The sequence below is a fragment of the Hordeum vulgare genome, chromosome 6H (assembly GCF_904849725.1).
Source record: "Hordeum vulgare subsp. vulgare chromosome 6H, MorexV3_pseudomolecules_assembly, whole genome shotgun sequence".
NCBI lineage: Eukaryota > Viridiplantae > Streptophyta > Magnoliopsida > Poales > Poaceae > Hordeum > Hordeum vulgare.
Window position 1 is genome coordinate 442,012,088 of NC_058523.1, and position 12,147 is coordinate 442,024,234.

Consider the following 12,147-nt stretch of genomic DNA (forward strand, 5'->3'; position numbering starts at 1 on the left):
TTCGTCGGCTCAGAAGGTCGCGACAGGGGGAGGCGAGTCAGAAAGCTCGTGCACCCACCCTAAATGGAGGTTTCGTCCGCTCATAAGGTCGCGACAGGGGGAGGCGAGTCAGAAAGCTCATGCACCCACCATAAATGCAGGTTCTGTCGGCTCATACGGTCGCAACAGGATGACACATTTTTCTCTTTAATGAAGAATCCCTCAAGTCGGGGAGTATTTTATTACTGCATACTGAAACTGAAAAACTTACAAAGTGTAGAGCTTAAGAGCTCAAGTGTAGTAAGGCCGCAAATGGGCAATATTCCAGGGGCGAGTTGACTCAGCCTCCGTGGTCGGTCGATTAGGCCGAAGATCCACCAAATAATAAGAGCCATTGCGGAGGTTCTTGCTGACGACGAACGGCCCTTCCCAAGGAGGTGACAACTTGTGCATGCCTGCTCGATCTTGTATTAGACGGAGCACTAAGTCGCCTTCCTGAAAGGTCCGACTCTTAACCCGACGACTATGATAACGCCGCAGATCCTGCTGATAAATAGCCGAACGGGACGCAGCCAGGTCACGCGCCTCCTCCAAGGCATCCAAAGAGTCTTGACGCGCAGCTCATTATCTTGCTCCACATATGCGGCGACTCTAAGAGAGTCATGCTTTATGTCAGTAGGGAGAACAGATTCTGCTCCATAGACCAAAAAGAAAGGGGTGAATCCCGTGGATCGGTTCGGGGTGGTCCGAATACTCCACAGTACCGAAGGTAACTCTTCAACCCAGCACCCTGGAGTCCTTTCCATGGGAACCATGAGTCGGGGCTTGATCCCTCGCAAGACCTCCTGATTCGCCCGCTCTGCTTGCCCGTTGGATTGCGGTGGTGAGCGACTGCAGAGACATCAAGTCAGATATGTTCTCGACGACAAAAATCCTGCATCGCCCCTTGGGACAAGTTAGTACCATTATCAGTGATGATACTGTGTGGATATCCAAACCGGAAAATCAGCTTCTTCAAAAATTTGACCGCTGTCTCCGCATCGCAAGCTCCAACAGGTTCCGCCTCAACCCACTTGGTGAATTTATCAACTGCCACCAATAGGTGGGTCTTCTTGTTGGACGACATTTTAAAGGGACCAACCATGTCCAGCCCCCAGACTGCAAAAGGCCAGGTAATGGGAATCATTCTTAATTCTTGAGCCGGCACATGAGCCTGCCTCCCATAACGTTGGCACCCCGCGCACCGACGAACTATGTCTTCTGCATCTGCATGAGCCGTCAGCCAAAAGAAACCATGACGAAAAGCCTTTGATACCAAAGAACGTGATCCGGCGTGATGTCCACAGTCTCCGGAATGAATGTCATTTAGGATTGCGCATCCTTCTTCGGAGGAAACGCATCGCTGAAAAACCCCAGAAGTGCTCCGTTTATATAACTCACCATTAATGATGACCATGGATTTGCTGCGCCGAACGATCTGGCAAGCCAAAACTTCGTCGGCGGGTAACTCGCCGCGAGTGAGATAAGCCAGATAAGGGAGAACCCAATCCGGAGTGACACGGAGAGCCGCCACGAGCTGAGACTCGGGATCTGGTATCGCCAATTCCTCCTCTGAGGGTAAAACCACGGATGGTTTATGCAAGATATCCAAAAAAACATTAGGGGGAACCGGTTTTCTCTGAGAGCCGAGTCGCGAGAGGGCATCAGCTGCCTCGTTGAGGCGCCGGTCAATATGGTCCACCTGATAGCCATGAAAATGACCCGCCACATCAGACACAGCTCGTTTGTAAGCCGCCATCATGGGATCCCGAGAGTCCCAGGTACCAGAAACTTGTTGCGCCACCAAATCGGAGTCACCAAAACACCTGACTCATGTTAGGTTCATCTCTTTTGCGAGTCGCAAGCCGTGAAGCAAAGCTTCATATTCCGCCGCATTATTAGTGCAGGGAAACATGAGTCGGAGAACATAACAGAACTTATCTCCTTGAGGGGATACTAACACCACACCAGCCCCCGAGCCTTCCAGCTGCCTGGATCCATCAAAGTAAATAGTCCAGTAGGTGAGGTCAGGCCGGTCTTCCGGAGCCTGTAGCTTTGTCCAGTCGTTCACGAAATCAACTAATGTCTGGGACTTGATAGCCGTGCGGGGAGTATATTGTATGTGGTGAGACCCAAGCTCTATCGCCCATTTGGCGATTCGCCCTGTTGCCTCCCGATTCTGGATGATGTCACCAAGGGGAGCAGAACTAACCACTGTGATCGGGTGCTCCTGGAAATAATGCTTAAGTTTTCGACTCGCCATAAACACCCCATATACCAGCTTTTGCCAATGCGGGTATCGTTGTTTGGAAAGAGTTAACACCTCGCTGATAAAATATACTGGGCGTTGCACTGGGTATCCTTCCCTTCTTCCTTTCTTTCAACGACCACTGCCACACTTACTGCTTGGAATTTGCCGCGATATACAGGAGCATAGGCTCCTTTTCAGTTGGGGCTGCCAGGACCGGCGGGTTAACCAATTGGCGTTTCAGGGCCTCGAGCGCCTCGTCTGCCTCATTTGTCCACACGAATCGATCGGACTTCCTCAATAATTGATAAAGAGGAATCGTCTTTTCCCCTAGGCGACTCACAAAACGACTTAAAGCCGCAATGCGACCTGCCAGTCGTTGAACTTGATTAACATTCGCCGGCTTTCCGAGAGAGGTAACCGCTTCGATCTTGTCCGGGTTAGCTTCGATGCCGCGCTCCGATACCAAGAAACCCAGCAATTTCCCTGCACGCACACCAAAAACGCACTTGGTAGGATTTAGCTTCATCTGATATACCCGTAGATTATCAAAAGTCTCCTTAAGGTCTTCCAATAGTGTCTCCCCCTGGCGGGTCTTGATCACAATATCGTCGACATAGGCATGGACGTTGCGACCAATTTGGTTACGAAGACAATTCTGGATGCAGCGTTGATAAGTCGCCCCCGCGCTTTTGAGTCCGAAAGGCATGGACACATAGCAAAAGGCCCCGAAGGGGGTTATGAAGGCCGTCTTCTCCTAATCCTCCACAGCCATCTTGATCTGGTGATATCCTGAATAAGCGTCCAGAAAGCACAATCCTTCGGATCTCGCCACCGAGTCAATGATTTGGTCGATGCGGGGAAGAGCGAAGGGATCTTTGGGACAAGCTCTGTTGAGATCTGTATAATCAATACACATACGGAAAGTACCATTCTTCTTGAGTACCAACACCGGGTTAGCCAGCCATTTGGGGCGAAAAACTTCCACAATGAACCCGGCGGCTAAAAGACGGGCGACTTCTTCACCAATCGCCTTGCGTCATTCCTCGTTGAATCTGCGAAGGTACTGCTGGACAGGTTTGCATTTTGGGTCAACGTTAAGATGGTGCTCAGCGAATTCTCTCGGTACACCAGGCATGTCAGAAGGATTCCATGCGAAGATGTCCCGATTCTCACGGATGAATTCGATGAGCGCGCTTTCCTATTTGGGGTCCAGACCCGTCCCAATGGTGAACTGCTTGGATGAATCGCCAGGCACGAAATCGATTGTCTTAGTGTCATCCGTTGGTTTGAACTTGAGGGGCGACTCAGAATCTGTAGTTGGCTTCTTGAGTGGTGACATGTCCGTCGGGTCAACATTGGCCCGATGGTGTTTGAGCTCTTCCGCCGCACAGGCGACTTCCGCATAAGCCGCGTCCCCTTCTTCACATTCTTTTGTGATCCTTCTATCTCCATCAACTGTGATGGGTCCTTTGGGACCAGCCATTTTGAGCTTGAGGTAGACATAGCACGGGCGGGCCATGAAGCGAGCGTAAGCCGGTCGCCCGAACAGTGCATGGTAGGGGCTTTTCAGCTTGACCACCTCAAAGATTAGAGACTCCGACCTGTAATTCTGCTCAGTTCCAAACGCCACTGTGCGCCTGACCCGGCCTATGGGATAAGCCGACTTGCCCGGGACAATTCCGTGGAAAACCGTGGTTGAAGGCATCAAGTCTTTCTCCAATAGATTCATCCTCTGGAAGGTGTCGAAGTATAGGATATTGATGCTGCTGCCACCATCCATTAATACCTTTGATAGGGTGTAACCCCTCACTTGGGGAGCCACGACCAACGCCAGATCGCCCGGGTTATCTACTCTTGGCGGGTGATCCTCCCTGCTCCATGTTATGGTCTGCTCAGACCAATGGAGATATCTGGGAATCGTCGGCTCAGATACACTGTACTCCCGGTGACTTACCTTTTTATCACGCCTGCAAGCATTAGTAGTGAAAACGTGGTATTGCCCATTACTTAGCTGTTCGGGGTTGCTGCGGAAGCCCCCATTATCGTCCTGGTCCTGCGGAGCCCCCTCTGGAGGCGGCTGCTGGAAGGCTCCCGGCGGGTTGTACCACCGCTGGTGGTGCACCGGGTACTGGCCGCCGCCTGGCTGCGGGCCTCCCTGAGCCCCCTGTTCGGGAAAGCCGCCGAAGGGGTTCTGTCTTTGGTTGGACGCGGCGAGTTGGTCCTGGCGCCGGTCTGGATCTTCGTTTTGACTCGTCTTGGTTGCCTCCGCCCGAAACTCTCGCATCACGAAACAGTTTTCCCAAGAACGACTCGCCGGGCCGTCAGCCTTGGCGTGGTGCGGGCAAGGGCCCTTGAGTAACTCTTCATAGTTACGCGGCCTTTTGCCACTGAAACCTCAATTCTTCTTTTTGCCGTCATTAGCATTGGTGTTGGCGACCAAGTCCGAGGGCTCCTCCTGCGGTCTACGCTTGCCATTGGTCCCCTGATTGTGACGGTTGCGCCCCTGGAAACGGGTATGATTTTTGGATGATTCGCCCTTTTTGGGCGAGTTAACCTTACCATCCTTGCCGGGATCCTTAGTATCATCGGCCTCGGCATATCTAGTGAGGGTGTCCATCAGTTCTCCCATGTCTTGGACCTTCCGTTTGAGTCGCCCCAACTTCTGCACTAAGGGCTCGTAATGACAATTGTGCTCGAGGATAAGCACAGCTTGAGCCGCCGTAATACCATCTGACGAATGAATAATTTCTGCAACCCGCCGTGACCAATGGTGGGCTGATTCATCCGGGCGCTGAACACAGTGTTGTAGATCGACAATCGTCATCGGACGTTTGCAGGTTCCCGGGAAGTTTTTGATGAAACGCTCTTTTAACTCGGCCCAGGACTGGATGGAAGTGGGAGGCAAGTTTTTCAACCAAGTGTGTGCCGACCCCTCGAGCACCATCGTGAAGTATCTGGCGCAAACCGCTTCGTTTACGTCGAGCATGTCCATGGCAATCTCATAACCCTCGATCCATGACGTTGGTTCGAGGTCTGGTGTATAATTAGGCACTTTCCTTGGTCCCTTAAAATCCTTGGGCATCCTTTCGTTCCGAAGGGCCGGGGACAAGCATGGTACCCCAACTCGCCCTCCGCCCCCGACGAGGGGGCCGGGGCGTCTTGGATGTTCGGGAGATCTCGGCCCGGCGGGTTCTGTTCGGGCAGGTTGTCCTGCGGGAAGTGTCGCGGCCCACTGTTTACGGTAGGCTGGTCGTCCGTCCAGCTCCTGGTATAACTCGCCTGAGGGGTGGAGTGCAACCTCTCGAGGCTATGCGAGAACTGGGCGTTTTGAACCACCGCCGTCTTCAACATCTCGATGGCATTCCTTGCTTCTATCTCAGCTGGGGTGTTGTCGTGAATCGGAAGAGACTCCAGGTGGTGAGTTGCGGCAAGCACGTTATCCACCGGGTCGGAGAAGTGGCCTTGAGGCGTCCGGAAACGAGGGATTTGACCCTCAATTGGCTGAGCCGGCGGGTTAGGGGGGCGGCCCGGTCCTCCTGCCGGGGCGGCTCCCATCCCGGGGGTTCGTGGAGTGTCGAACAGACGGGTTGGATTGAGGTCATGGGGCAGGCGACCCTGGTGTCTCCACTGATGGACGGCGTCGGACGCGCGCTGCTGTCTCTCGAGCCGCCAGTTGTCAGTGTTTAAGCGCATCCTTTCGGCCGCAATTTGGGCTTGTCGAGTCTCGATCCTGGCAGACTCCATCTCAGCATTCCGGTGGGCCTTTGCCACCGCCTCTCTGAGCTTTGCTAACTCTGCGTTTATCTCCTCTTGGTTCTCTGGCGTGAGGGGAGTCGCCATTAGTCTCGTGATTTTCGCCGCTAAATCCACCAGGAGTGCGGCTGGACTTCTGGACGTCTCGCCGGACCCATCGCCTCCAGTAAGGTTTTGTGTGGGTTGAGTCGCCCCAGCCATGTAGATGGCGATCTGGCGGCGGGTTCGGTCAAGGACTTCTGGATCCATGGCCAGGGACAAGCCTCCGAGACCATCCCCATGAAGAGACCGGATGGAATCTGAGTCGTCCATGGACGATTCATCGTCCGAGTTGACCGGGGTAGTTTCCTGAGTCGCCAAGTGCTCTGGCTCCTCCGATCCCTGCGTGAACCCCACAAAGACCGAGCGAGTTAAATTTTTCATTACGACCGGGCGGACGTACCTGGCCGGCTCGATGATGTCGGTGGAGATGTCCGGCTCAGGAACGGATGATCCGATCATGCCGATGAAGATGTTGATCTTGCCGAAGGGGACCCTGTAGCCAGATTCAATTGAATTCGCTTCAGGTCCCCATCGCTGGTTGTCGATGTAGGTTATCCCGCGGCGGCTCCGAGTCATGAGCGCCGTCGCGTAACTCCCAAACCCTGGTAGGACTCCCTTTGAGAACTCAACTCCACCGTGCGTAGGCCCCACGGTGGGCGCCAACTGTCGTGGTTTTTTCACGGCAGATGTCCTCGTGAAAGGACTTGATACTGGAGCCATCGCACCCTGGTGGCGACTCAAAGGGGTTAAGCGGGAGAGACATGGTGATTTACCCAGGTTCGGCCCCTCGATAGGAGGTAATAGCCTACATCCTGCTTTTGTGTGTATTGATATGGATTCGATTACAAGGAAGGCGTAACTCGCCTAAACCTAGCACTCGATGATTTCTAACCCCTCCTCTGTCCCCCAGGACCTGGCCTTTATATACAGGTCGATTCCCTAGGGTTTACAAGGATTCCTTCCTTTCTACAACTTGTGACCATTACGGTTTCTAAATCGCCATCTTCCAAAACTGGCAGACCCGCCAAGAACCATACTCGTCGTGCGACCTTGATTCGGCCAAACGAGGCCCAACTAAACATTTAGATGAATCGCCCAATGGATAACCCAGCCCAACTAGGGTGGGTCATCCACAGGTTACATCCCCAACGGACGTTCCAGGAAAACCCGTTTTACTGAAGGAAAAATATCTGATTACAGGATTACGGGAATCGGTGACGTGATTGAGTCCAACTCTTACCATATTAGATGGATTCGGCCAAGCCACGACTTGGGGGCCTCATTAGGGCTGAGAAGGGTTCCTAGGAAGGTTCTAGAAGTGCCCAAGATCCCTTGAATCAAAGGGGCATCCATCGGAGGGCCAAGGATGATCGTCCTAAATCATATAAGGAGAGGAAAAACTGATTTCTCGAGGGCCACCAAGAGCTACGAGATTTCCTCCTGTGAGGCAGCCGCCTTGGGGTGGAGAACCACCTCCATACCAGCACCAACTCCAAGGAAGAAGGGAGGCAAGGGACGCCGCCCCAAGGGTCGTGGCCGCCGCCTTCGGCCGGCGTCTCCTCTCCGGGCTGCACCTCTCCATCAACCTCTTGATCATCATGGCCATGTGTGAGTAGTCTCCCTCGGGGCTGAGGTCTTCTACGTGTAGCTATGTGGTCATCTCTCTCTCACATTATGTGATCTTGATTGTGATCATAGGCTATGTTAATCTAGGGTGATCCCATGATGTTTCCTCTTCTTCTATGTATTGGATTGTTGTACTTACTTGATCTTATTTAGTATAATCCCCGGGACCATGGTGACAGCGGTCTATTGGGCATGGATTAGAAGAATATTTTCATTAGTGATTTCCTCTTTTGTGAATTGATTGAAGATTGAGAGTCTCTTGGTGCTTGTCTTTGACTATCCTTGAGATATGTTGTGGTGATTGTGGTACTCTCTTTGGATGGCCGCGGTGACATTGGAAATCCATAGATCAGAACTGTGAACTCTGAGGTGTGCTTTTGTAGCCCTACATAATTCTCGCCCTCTCTTGATAACAAGAGAATGCCCTCCAAGTATGTCTCCATTGCATGTTTTGGTGGAAATGTCATGTGATTAGACTATGTTAATGTTGTTGGGAGTTGCCACTAGTGAAAGTATGAAGCCTAGGACCTATTTCTGACCATTGTTACACCGTTTATGCTCACTTTTGTCACTTGCTACCTTGCTGCCATTTTTATTTCAGATTTATATTACCTTGCTTTGCCGCACCTATCACCCATATTTTACCATCTCTTCTCTGAACTAGTGCACCTATACAATTTACCATTGTATTAGGTGTGTTGGGGACACAAGAAACTTCTAGTTTCTTAATTGCAAGGTTGCTTGAGAGAGACCATCTTCAACCTCTACTTCCCTGAGTTCGATAAACCTTAGGTCATTCACTTGAGGGAAATTGTTGTTTCCCTACAAACATTTGCGCTTGGAGGCCCAACATAGTCTACAAGAATAGAAGCGTGCGTAGACATCAGTTCCGCGTGTGCAACTGTTTTGCACCCGTTGTATGTGAACGTTGAGTCTATCACACCTGATCATCAAGTGGTGTCTCGAAACGACGAACCATCGCAACTGTGCACAGTCGGGGAGAACACAATTTTAGTGAGGGATCACCTTATAATGGTACCGTCATTCTAAGCAAAATAAGGTGCACAAAAGGATTAACATCACATGCAAATCATAGGTGACATGATATGGCCATGAACTTGTGCTTCTTGATCTCCATCACCAAAGCACCGACATGGTCTCCATCGTCACCGGCACCGCACCATGATCTCCATCATCATGCCGCCATCGAGGTTGTCGCGCTATCTATGCTATTACTACTAAAGCTACCAACTAGCGATATAGTAAAAGCATCTGCAAGCACAAACGTTAGTTTAAAGACAACCTTATTGTAAGTGCATCTAGTGCCCCTTAGTGATTTTGGTGGTTTGAAGACTTATAGGTTAAGTATCTAACGTGTTCTTGAGTGTACACATGATCTATAAGTCGCTGAGGAGTTTGAAGTATTCGATGAATATCGACCCCTAAAAATGTATATCTTCGGTTGAAGAAATTGGTCTGAAGCTGAAGAATAGAATCGCGAAGAATTTGCGATGAAATTGATATTCCTCATGAAGATATTGAAATTGAGGAATTCGGTGTGTCCTGAAGAAAATCAATCTGAAGACTTTGAAGCATGAAGATTTATCCTTTCTGTTTTATTTTTTTCACACTTGAGTAATAGGAACACCGTACTGTTAAAGGGGGTCGAGGTAACACATTGGAATGAATTTCCTCATGATGCTCAACCCAAGCCTAATCCTACCAAAAGCCTCAAGTGAGGAATATGAGTGACATGAGGACTCTCATAGTTGAGGGTCCAGACCGTTATCGATAGCCACGCCACATCATTGGTCTTATCCACACCAATGGTCATATTATTTAAGGGCATTAATGTCAAATCATGTCGGGATGCTCCCAAGCTATAAATAGCCGCCCCCCACAACCATTAGCTGGTTGGCTGCTCCGTTACAAACTGAGACTTGTCATAAGAGCAACCCAAATTCCTCAGAGTCTTTGAGAGTAATTCATTAGTTAGGAAATACCCCAAACACCAAACCACAAACCGAGAACCAAGTGATTGAGCATCACTGAAGAAGGTTTTCCTGTGTGGGACTGAAGCCTTTTACCTTTGAGGCATGTGCGTCCTCCAGACGGTTGGGCGTCATAGTCTAGAGCAATCGAGCAGTCAATTGTAGATCACCAGGTGACCAAGTTTGTGAGGGTTTGGAAGTCTGCCCTGAACACTTACCACGAGTGTTGGCGAGGATTGTGTGTTCTTAGCCCAAGGAGAATACGGTAGGGACTGTGTATCCCGGGACTGTGTGTCCTTTGGTTTCAATACCAAGCCGCTCCAAACCAGATGTACAACTGTCACAGCAGTTGGAACTGGGTCATCAACCAATGTCTTCACTGTGAAACGGGTTCTATTTCCTCAACTCTTTATATTCCTCAGATTGTTTGTTGATGATTTTCACTATCACTGTTTGAAGAATTTGCTGAAGACTTTCTCCGAAATTCCTCAACCCCAAATTCTTCACTCAAGTTAATCCTCGTCTGTTTTCTACGTGCCTGCATACTGTGCAAACTGTTTTCATATTCTTCATCCTGAAAAAATGTTGTATTGAAACTTTGCACTCTTGATCCTTTACTGTTTCCGCTGTAAGTTAGTCATCGGTGAGGAATTTCCTCGAAAGGAATTTCCTCATTTATGAAATTCTAAAAATCTCCTATTCACCCCCCTCTAGTCGATATAACGCACTTTCAATTGGTATCAGAGCAAGGTACTCCCTTGTTCTGTGTGATTTTGGTTTAACCACCTAGAGTTTTAGTTATGTCGACTGCAGGCATGATTAAGGTTACTGCAGCATGTCCTACTTTCAAAGGAAAGGACTTTTCCTTCTGGAAGACCAAGATGCAGCTGCATCTACAAGCTATTGACAATGATCTCTGGTATATTGTGGAACATGGCGTCCCCATCATCTCTGCTTCTGTCTCTGCTGCTGATGTGAAGAAATTCAAGCAACTTGAATCTCAAGCGAAGAATATCATCTGTGGCCATCTGAGCAAGGGCCAGTATGGCAGGGTGAGTACTTTGGGCTCAGCGAAACTTATCTCGCAAAGGCTGTCCAAAGTTAATGAAGCAGTATCAACCCAGCGTGATTCTCGTGTTGATGTTCTTCACAATCTCTTCAATCGCTTCAAGAGGTTTGACAATGAAAGCTGCCACGATACCATTGATCGCCTCACTAACATATCAACTGAACTGCAAGCACTGGGAGCTCGAGAGATTACTGATCACGAAGTTGTGAAGAGACTGCTAAGATCTTTGGATTCTTCATTTGATACTTTAGTTCTGATGATTCAAGAAAGACCAGACTACAAGATGCTTGATCCAGCTGATATACTCGAAAGACTCAATACTCATGAATTCCAACAAGAAGAAAAGAGAGATATATGGACCAAGCTATTCTAGACCACGTGCACTGAAGGCCAAAGCAATTTCCTCATCTGAAGAAGAAGACTCGGATGGTAGCATTGGTGATCCTGAAGAATTTGGACAGGAGCTTGCAATGCTCGTGAGGAAATTCCAGAGGTTTACACGACGTGGCCAGTTCGGTAAATCTTCAAGAAGATATATGAGGAAATCAGAATCTTCATCTGAGGACTACAAGAAAAGAACCTGGCACAAATGCAAGAAATCAGGTCACTACATTGTTGATTGTCCTCGTTGGGGAAAGGAATCAAAGAAGAAGAAATACAAGGATGAAAGTTCTGATGACTCGAAGAAAAAGAAGAAACCTTGAAAATCCTCATCATCAAAGTCCTCATCGCACAAGAAGACTAGTTTCAGAAAGGCTCGGGCACTTATTGGCAAGGAAATGGATTCCAAGGCAGAATCTGAGGAATGTCATGAAGAGGAGGGTTCTGATGAAGACTCCGAATCCGGACAGGCTAGTCTTGCACTTGCAACCACATTCGTTAGCAAGTCAATCTTCAACCTTGGAGAAAATGATAACACCATCCATACTGATGACTATGCTCATGACTTCGCTCCAACCTATTGCTTCATGGCAAAAGGTTCAAAGGTACCGAATGATGCTTCCTCCTCTGACTCAAGTGACTGTGAACCTGATGATTATAAAAAAAACCAGTTACAGTAAACTTGCTCTCATTGCCACTAAAAAACAAACTGCCTTGGAAAAGCTTCAGAAATTGCTAGATAGAAGCGATGATCTGTTGAATGATGAAATGAATCTTACCCAAATCCTCACTGAAGATGTGAAAAGTCTTCAGTCTAGATTTGATAATCTTCAAGATCATCATGATACACTCCTCGCTGATCATGAGAAACTTTCCTATCAATTTATTCAAAGGAAGCTTGATCTTGAGAAGGTGAGAATATCTCATGATGATCTTCGTATGGAAAATGATTCATTACTAGCTCAACAGATCAGTGCTACTCAAGCTGAATTCATTCCCCCATGTCTTAAATGCAT